The sequence below is a fragment of the Triticum dicoccoides genome, chromosome 5B (genome assembly GCF_002162155.2).
Source record: "Triticum dicoccoides isolate Atlit2015 ecotype Zavitan chromosome 5B, WEW_v2.0, whole genome shotgun sequence".
NCBI lineage: Eukaryota > Viridiplantae > Streptophyta > Magnoliopsida > Poales > Poaceae > Triticum > Triticum dicoccoides.
The window spans coordinates 724,143,571-724,151,980 of NC_041389.1; the positions used below are offsets into that span (position 1 = coordinate 724,143,571).

The window sequence follows — 8,410 nt, forward strand, 5'->3', positions numbered from 1 at the left end:
CTTAAACAGTGTGTCCGAATCTTGAACCGTTTTCATCATTGGATTCCTCGCATCGAGATCTTCAAAACTAGGTCTCTTGTTGATAAGGTTAGGCAAACTTTTTTCATAAAAAAACAGACGAAAAACAAATCGGGAGCACTTTTTTTCCCTTTCTGAAAGAGGCACGGCCATGCCTCTCGCGAAAGCAAAATCGTGCCTCTCGTGTAAGCAAAATCGTGCCACTCGCGAAAAGAAAAAACACATTTTTTTCAATTTTCGAGAGGCATGGCCATGCCTCTCGTGAAAGCAAACTCGTGCCTCTCATGGAAGCAAAATCGTGCCACGCACGAAAGGAAAAGACGCATTTTTTTTCAGTTTTCGAGAGGCACGGCATTTTTTTTTTCATTTCCGAGAGGCACTTGCAAAAGCAAAAGTGTGCCTCTCGCGGAAGGGAAATAAAAGAAAACGCATTTTCATTTTTTAGAGGCACGACCGTGCCTCTAGTGGAAGCAAATCATGCCTCTAGCGGAAGCAAAACCGTGTCTCTCGCGGAAGAAAGAAAAAGAAAAAGAAAACCGTGTCTCTCATGTTAATTATACTAGTACAGCAAACCTAATATAGATCAGCACGCCCAGCAAACAGCTCACAAGGAAAATTAGCTGCTGCTTGAACATAATTTGAAAAGACAAAGAGGTGGAAAGCCCTGTATTGATCCATAATGTCATCTCAAACAAAAGAGGCGCAAATACAAGGACATGCCGTTACCAATCCATAATGGAAGATTGAACCAAAAACAGAATGAATACCGCTCATGAACCAAAAACAAGGACCTGTACCAAGAATTGAGCAGCTGCACGCATGCGCGGGATTCTAAATGGGAACAAACAAACAAACAAAAACACACAGAGCTGTCCTATTCCTGCGGCCTGCTGCATGAAAATAAACACCTCATGAAACATCGACAATCTTATGCACACTGCACACCCGATTGTATTACAAAACTAGATGACATACTGCTCCCAATTCAGCACGACAAAATCTTGGAGAGCCAGCACACTGCACACCCGATAGTATTTTGCAGTCTGCACAGCCAGGCACAAGATGTGCGCTCCTCTCCTCTATGGAAGACAGTAGCCACATTAGCAGGCATACAAAGTAAGAGCAGTGGCACAAACGGCAAATTACATAAATGACAGAATGGAGCAGACGAGGAATAACCTTACGTACGTTGTCGTGGCCTCGGAGCTGACAGGGAATATATAGAAGACTCGGAGCTCTCCTCAGGCAGAAGAACCATGGCGTTCAATTCCTTTCTCAACCACACCAGTGATTATTGAGAAGCACTAGAATAGAACAACATTATTCAGTTACTCCTAAGTTCTTTATGCAAACTTCTATATTTCTTACAGTTGACAAGATTAGCTACGACTAAGGCTGCATGTATCTTATAAAAAAATTGTATTGAAAGAAGAAAAAAAGTGGTAATACCGCTTACCTCCTCTGCAGCAGCTGGGACCAACAGGACAGCCTCCAACACAAGTATGGAGTATGTAGGCACCGGCAGCAAAGATGTTCAGCGACGATGCCCTCAGAGATTGAGCTCTTCAAAACACAAGTATGGACTACGTACAACAGCTCAGCTGAATTCGATATTGGGGATGTTACAAATCTTGCGGGCATCCTCCCCTTGGCACCTTTCAGCCAGACTTGGACATCCAACAATTTTGAGTAGCTTCAAAGCAGAGAGACTCCATAAGCTTTCAGGCAATTATGTCAGGTTGGGGCAATCTTCGATTAAAAGTTGATCTAGAGAAGTCAACTGTCCCAACCATTCAGGTAATGTCTCCAGGCCTTTGAACTCTACCAATACCAGGTTTTTAAGAGCTGTGAGTTTCTTCATGCTTTCAGGCAAACAGGTCGGGTTGGGGCAACCGCCAATCACAAGTGTTTCTAGAGAAGTCAACCGTCCCAACCATTCAGGTAATGTCTCCAGGTCTTCCAACCCAAACCAGAGTGTTTTAAGAGCGGTGAGGTTCATCATGCTTTCAGGTAAAGGTGTCAGGTTGGGACATCCGATCTTAAGTTCTTCTAGAGAAGTCAGTTGTCCCAACCATTCAGGTAATGTCTCCAGGTCTTCGCAATCTAATAACTTCAGTATTTTAAGAGCAGGAAGGTTCTTCATGCTTTCAGGCAAAGATGTCAGGTTGGGGCAATCCATGATCTCAAGATGTTCTAGAGAAGTCAACTGTCCCAACCATTCAGGTAATGTCTCCAGGCCTTTGCACTCTGATAATATCAATATTTTAAGAGCGGTGAGGTTCTTCATGCTTTCAGGTAAGGATGTCATGCTCGGGCAATCTAGGATTACAATTTTTTGTACAGATTCAAGGAGGCCCAGCCATACTGGCAGTGCCCCTAGGTCCTTCAACTTAGATAAATGTAGTGCAGTGAGAGAGCTGAAGCATCGCATGACCTCTGGCAAAGTCCTCAAGCCACTGATGGATGTTAACTGAAATATCTCAAGGGTGGGGAAGTGTTGAAGTCTATCCCACTTGTCTTCAGAGAAACTACAGTTCCCTAGAACCATCTCAGAAGGAGGAATGGAAGACGAGAGCTTTCCAAATCCACGTTCTGGCAAAACTCTCTCGCTGTTGCTCAAAAACCAAAACATACTTCTTGGGGGATATGGTAGGAACTTCAGCTTTTGGCAGTTCACTACCTCCAAATAATGCAAATTGGTAATTAGAAACTCTTCGTTTTCTTTAGTTGACTCTGTTGTCCACCATTCTTCCAAATTCTCCATCGAGTTCAACATCAGTACTCTTAGTTTCAGACAAGGTCCGCCCTCTCCATAGAATTTCTTACCGATTTTTCTGATGTTGGGAATGTTATGCAGAGACAACCTTCTTAAATTTGGCAGTGCCCCAAATGGAGGAAGATGATCACATGCTTCCAAACCTTTAAGATTCAGTTCACTGAGAAAAGGGAGATATGACGAGATGTCAAACATCCAGTCAGGGAATTCACTGCTCCTATACCCGATTAGCGAAAAGTCTTCAAGAGTCCGAGGAGGAACGAGCCTGTCCAGCACAGATTCACCTCCTTCATCTTCCCAGCAAAGTTGTAACACTCGAATGTCTGATTTATCACGCAGTTTGAGACTGTCTGCACCTGGTTGCTCGACATTCTGAAGGCCTTCAAGTTTCAGATCTGAACAAGCCAATCCCACAAGATCCACTATACTGCATTCTCCACTCTTTACCTCATGTACATTTCCCACAAGATTTAGGCGCCTTCGAATTTCTCTAGCCTTATCAAGCAAACCAGAAGTTGCATTATAAGTCACAAACTGGGTTAGACTAGTCATGTCACCGATGCTGTCAGGGCAGTCATTCATATCTCTAAGGCAATTCATGTGCAGTATGTGAAGCTCAAGGTCACCAAATGAGGAGGGGAGCTCACTGAGCTTCAGACAGTATGACAGATACACACGCCTCAGCTTAAACAACTTGCATATCGACTCAGGCAATAGTCGAAGCTTAGCACAACTTGTTAGGTTCAAATATTCAAGCTCGAAGAGGTGACCAAAACAGTCAGGGAGTTCTTTGAGATTATGACAATCCGAAAGATCTAGGTGTTTTAAATGATTAAGTTGGCAAAATGATACTGGTAGCAGCGGAACCTTGTAGCAACCAGAGAGGTCCATGAACTCAAGCTTCTGAAGGTGGCCGAAATCAATTGGCAGGTTTTCTAGCTCGTGACAACTAGATAGGTTCAGATGCTCTAAACACGGAAAGCTTACATTGTCAGGTAGTTTGGTGAGCTTCGAACATCCTGACAAGTTTAAGAATGAGAGTTTAAGAAGGCCACCAAATTTATTAGGCAGCTTTTGAAGAGCACAGCAATCTGACATGTCCAGGTGATGTAAGCACATAAGCTCACAGATTGATTCAGGCAACTCTTGGAGTATAGAACACCCGGATAGATTAAGGAAAAATAGTTGAGAGAGCTCCCCTAGTGATGCAGGCAGCTTACTGAGGCCGCTACTGCCAGATAGGTCCAAATAGCAAAGTTTGGTGAGGCGACAAATACTGTCAGGCAAGATTTCAAGTAAGGAATTGGATAGAATAAGAGTTTCCATGTTTTGAAGTGCATGAAAATTCTTAGGAAGTGACTTTATAGGCAAGCCTGTGCCATCAAGGTACCTAATTAGCTTCAACTGATTAATGGAAGATGGCAGCACCACTCTACTTGGAGCAGATTGGCATTCAGCTGAATGTCCACTTAGGTCCAAGACACGTATGTATTTGGACCAAGAGAATGCCTTTTTTGGGAGTTGCAGTCCCCCCAAATCCCTAAAGTGGAGGGATCTAAGCTTGCCTGGAATATGTTTGAAAGCCTCGGGGTCATTCTTGAAGTTGGTTAACTGTGCATGTCGACAGTAACGAGCTCTGTTCCAGCTGGTGCTTTTGGTAGCATCCAGATCAATGAATTCATCAGCACCAATTACTGATACAAGATCATGCACCAAATCATGCATGGCAAGTTCTTGAGGAGCTTTGAAATGCAATGAACTTGGACTAACCTGCAAAGAGAAATGTAAAGCCCCTTGAGAATACGAAATGTTAAAGAGGAGTCAAGAGAAGACACTGCGATCCACTAAAACTGCAATTTCCTCAAGAAGTGTGGAGTCTTTATACAGAACAAATATCCTACCCACATTTTTTACTAGAAAACCATGGGTTTTCATAAATTGTTTTTATGCCACTAAAATTGGGATAACTAACAGAGCATGTAAAGGTAATAATGCATATGCTGTATATGAGGAATTTTCATACATAAGTACTTGTCTAGAAATGTTTTCTGAATTTTATAATTTCTCTGGATACCAAGTTTGACTAGTGAAGAAAAACATAATGGTAAAAATGAACCAGCCATACAAGAGAAATGGTGTCTATGGGTACTAACCGAAGCAGATCCTGGAATTCGTAGAAAGGACATGCCCAAAAGGTAGTTGATGCAGCATTGACCATCATGCCTTGAATTGATGTATCCAAGTGCATTCCATTGCTGGATTATATGTCTGTTGTCCATGACAAAGCCCTTGGGGAAGGTTGCCAAGTATATGAAACACAGTTTGAATTTTGGCTTCATGTGGTAATAGCTCAACATTAGCCTCTCTAATGTTTCTTTCGGGTGTCCTTCTCTCAAACCCAAATCAAACTTAGTATCTCTTATATGTTCCCATGCCCCCACGGTCCTCTGCTCCGACATTACTTGCCCAAGAGCATTGGCCACGAGCGGTAAACCCCCACACTTGGCTGCAATCTGCTTTCCGATTTCTTCCAAGCCATTGTGGTCATCATGAGGCCCAAATACCCTTTGCTTCATTAATTCCCAACACTCACCAGGTTCTAAAACACCCAACTCTAGTATGTCAGAATCAGGAACTGAGCAAATTTTCCTCTTATTTGCAAGAGAGCCAGTGCGCAGTTTTTGCACTATGCTTCGGCTTCGAGTAGTTACTATAATCCTGCTACCCTTGAGGCCATGCTGCAACATCCGCTTCAAACTTTCAAGTTTATCTCCATCTTCTTCCCAGAGATCATCCAGAACAATCAGGTATCTTCTAGTAGCAAGTTCTTTGCTCAGATTATCATACAGAAACTGCAAATCACAGTTGTCTAGGTCAATGTTGCTATTCATCATTCTTTTCAGGATTGTACTCCCAATTTTGTGCAAATCAAACTCCTTGGACACATGAACCCAGACTGAGGCATCAAAGACAGTGACCCTCTTGTCTGCAAGAACTGATTCAACCAATGTTGTCTTGCACTCTTGCCTACGCCACCAAGGCCAACAACAGGAATGATGGGGATATCCTGCTGGTTAGCTTCTTCACTTGGGAGTAGCAGGTTGATTATCTTCTCCTTCTCGACACCCCTCCCCACCATTCCAGTTTTGGTGCCATCACCATTCCAGTTGGCTGCAAAAGTTTGATTGTTTCTGCTCACTTGTCCCCTTGCTGAGTGAGGGACAAGTTTGAGATCCCTACTGCCCTCCTTTTTAATGTCGTCTATTTTCTTCACCACCTTCTTCATCTTGTGGGGCATGGTTATTCGCTGCAGGAGTTGATTGTGTCTGGAAAACCACAAGTTGACCCGCAAAAAAGATGATAAAAGCTGAAGTCAACTTGAGCCTGTAAGCACATTTTTTGGGGGATTAGTTTCAGATTCTCATCCGCTTCACAGATGCAGAAGAAGATGGGCTATGGCATAATCAGAGATATATACAAAGGCATTTGCTCCAAAGACGATAATCCAAGAATTGAACCCTAACTTTTGAGATTAGAGAAAGAAGAATCAACATCTCAATGAATTCATTCGATTGGCACTTTTTTTTTCTAAGATTCCCTCTGCACAGACAGTCGCCAATGAGAGATTGGAAGAAAATCTGTTGCGTGTAGAGAGGAGAGGAGAGGGGAGGGGAAGATGATTTACTTAGTTACCTTGGGCTGGCTCTTCTTGATGAGCTTGTTGGCGTCCAGCTCATCGAGCACGTCCTCGACATCGTAGGCGGTGCGCTTAAACTTGGTAAGCCACCGTGCGTACACTTGTCCACCTTCGTGTCCTTGTGCACGCAACTTGGCGTCCGCATCGCCCAGCACGGCCTCCAGATCTTTCATCTTCTCCTCCATCTCGAGCACCTCCTCTCTGTACCCCCACTGCAGAGTGATCTGCGACGCGGCGTACTCACCAAGCTTGCCAAGGATCTGCTTTCCCACGGCGCCCGCAATCACAGCCCCGAGCCCGCTCATGGCTGATGACTCCCCAGCGAAGCCAAGCTATTGCGCTGTGTGTGTGTGTGTGTGTGTGTGTGTGTGTGTGTGTGTGATGAGAATGAGTGGAGTAGTGAGTGCTCTCTGAATCGTAACAAGAGTGCAGGCAAGTAGGCAAGGGGAGACAGGCAGATTAGAATATGTGTGCATCCCTCGTTCGTTCGAGGAAGAAATTAAAATATGGTTGGGCAGGTGTGCTCCTGACTGTCTGTCGCCTGCAATACTACTTTTTATGCTAGCAGCTCAAGTTTGTGGCATGGAGCAAATAAGCAGGAACCACTATACATAAGGTTGCAACAAGACTCATCATCAGTATATATAAGCTTGCTAGGATCTCTGTAAACAAACCAACACTAACAGCAGAATGTTGTTCCAACAAACATTATTGTGTGACAATCAAAAGCCGAGAAACCCAATTTGTGTGACATCCAAAGGCATCACTCTGCCGAAAGGGAAGGCTGACTCAAGTAGTAAGATGATACAATTTGTGTAACATAACAATATACTCCCTCCGTCCGAAAATACTTGTCATCAAAATAAATAAATAAAATGTATCTAGATGTATTTTAGTTTTAGATACATCCTTTTTTGTTGATTTTGATGACAAGTATTTTCGGACGGAGGGAGTATTTGTCTACAACAGATGCAAGTGTAGATGACCATACAAAGAAAGAAAGTAAATACAGTAATAACAAATTTCAAGTGTACACTGATATTATTATCCCCGATTACTGCAGATTTTGTAGATAAACACATACTAGAAGCTACAGCAGAACAAGCAGTACCACTGACGAATTGATGATTGGTGGCAGAGAATGAAGATGAGGTCGACCACCGAGTCGAGGACCTCAGATCCACCACCTGCCACTGCCAGGCCTCCTCCCCTCCGCTCTCTGAATGGCCTAGTGCTCTCTGAATTGATGATTGCAAGGCCTCCTCCCCTCCGCTGTCGCCCAGATCCGCCGCGGCATCGACCAGATCCGAGGCCTTTGCCCCGCCGTGTCCAGTCATTCTTTTTTTCTTTTTGCAGGAAATAAAAAAAGCGACTCGTCTCATCTGTAGGAATATTTTATTCACAACTTTGTTCACCCAAAAATTCAATTCTTCTTTCAAAAAAGACCAAAGGTCATATATATACTACTCCCTCTGTTTCTAAATATTTGTTTTTTTAGAGATTTCAATAAGTGACTACATACAGAGCAAAATGAGCGAATCTACACTCTAAAAATATGTTTATATACATCATTACGTGATAGTCCATTTGAAATCTCTAAAAAAACAAATATTTAGAAACAGATGGAGTAGTAGTAAAGTCAACCAACCCATATGAGCTCACTCTGTCGGTGGAAAAATCGCTGCCATCTCTCTTGCACTAGTCGATGGCTCATCGTAAGCAAAGCTCACTGCCGACTCTAGACCAAAGAAACGAAATTTGATGGGCCTATTCGCCCATCAGAGAAGGAGGCAAAAGACCAAGACATATGTGTGGGTGAGCTCAGGATCATGTTTGAAACCCACTCACTCACTTATAAGGAAGCATAATCGACTGCATCTTTTGAGATTTTAGCTTCACCTTACACTCAATTTTGAATT

General features: G+C 43.3%; 1 pseudogene; it reads right to left on the minus strand.

The window, feature by feature from the left end:
* Positions 1-749: 749 nt before the first annotated feature.
* On the minus strand, positions 750-6,171 carry LOC119313034 (annotated as a pseudogene).
* Between the last annotated feature and the right edge of the window lie 2,239 nt (positions 6,172-8,410).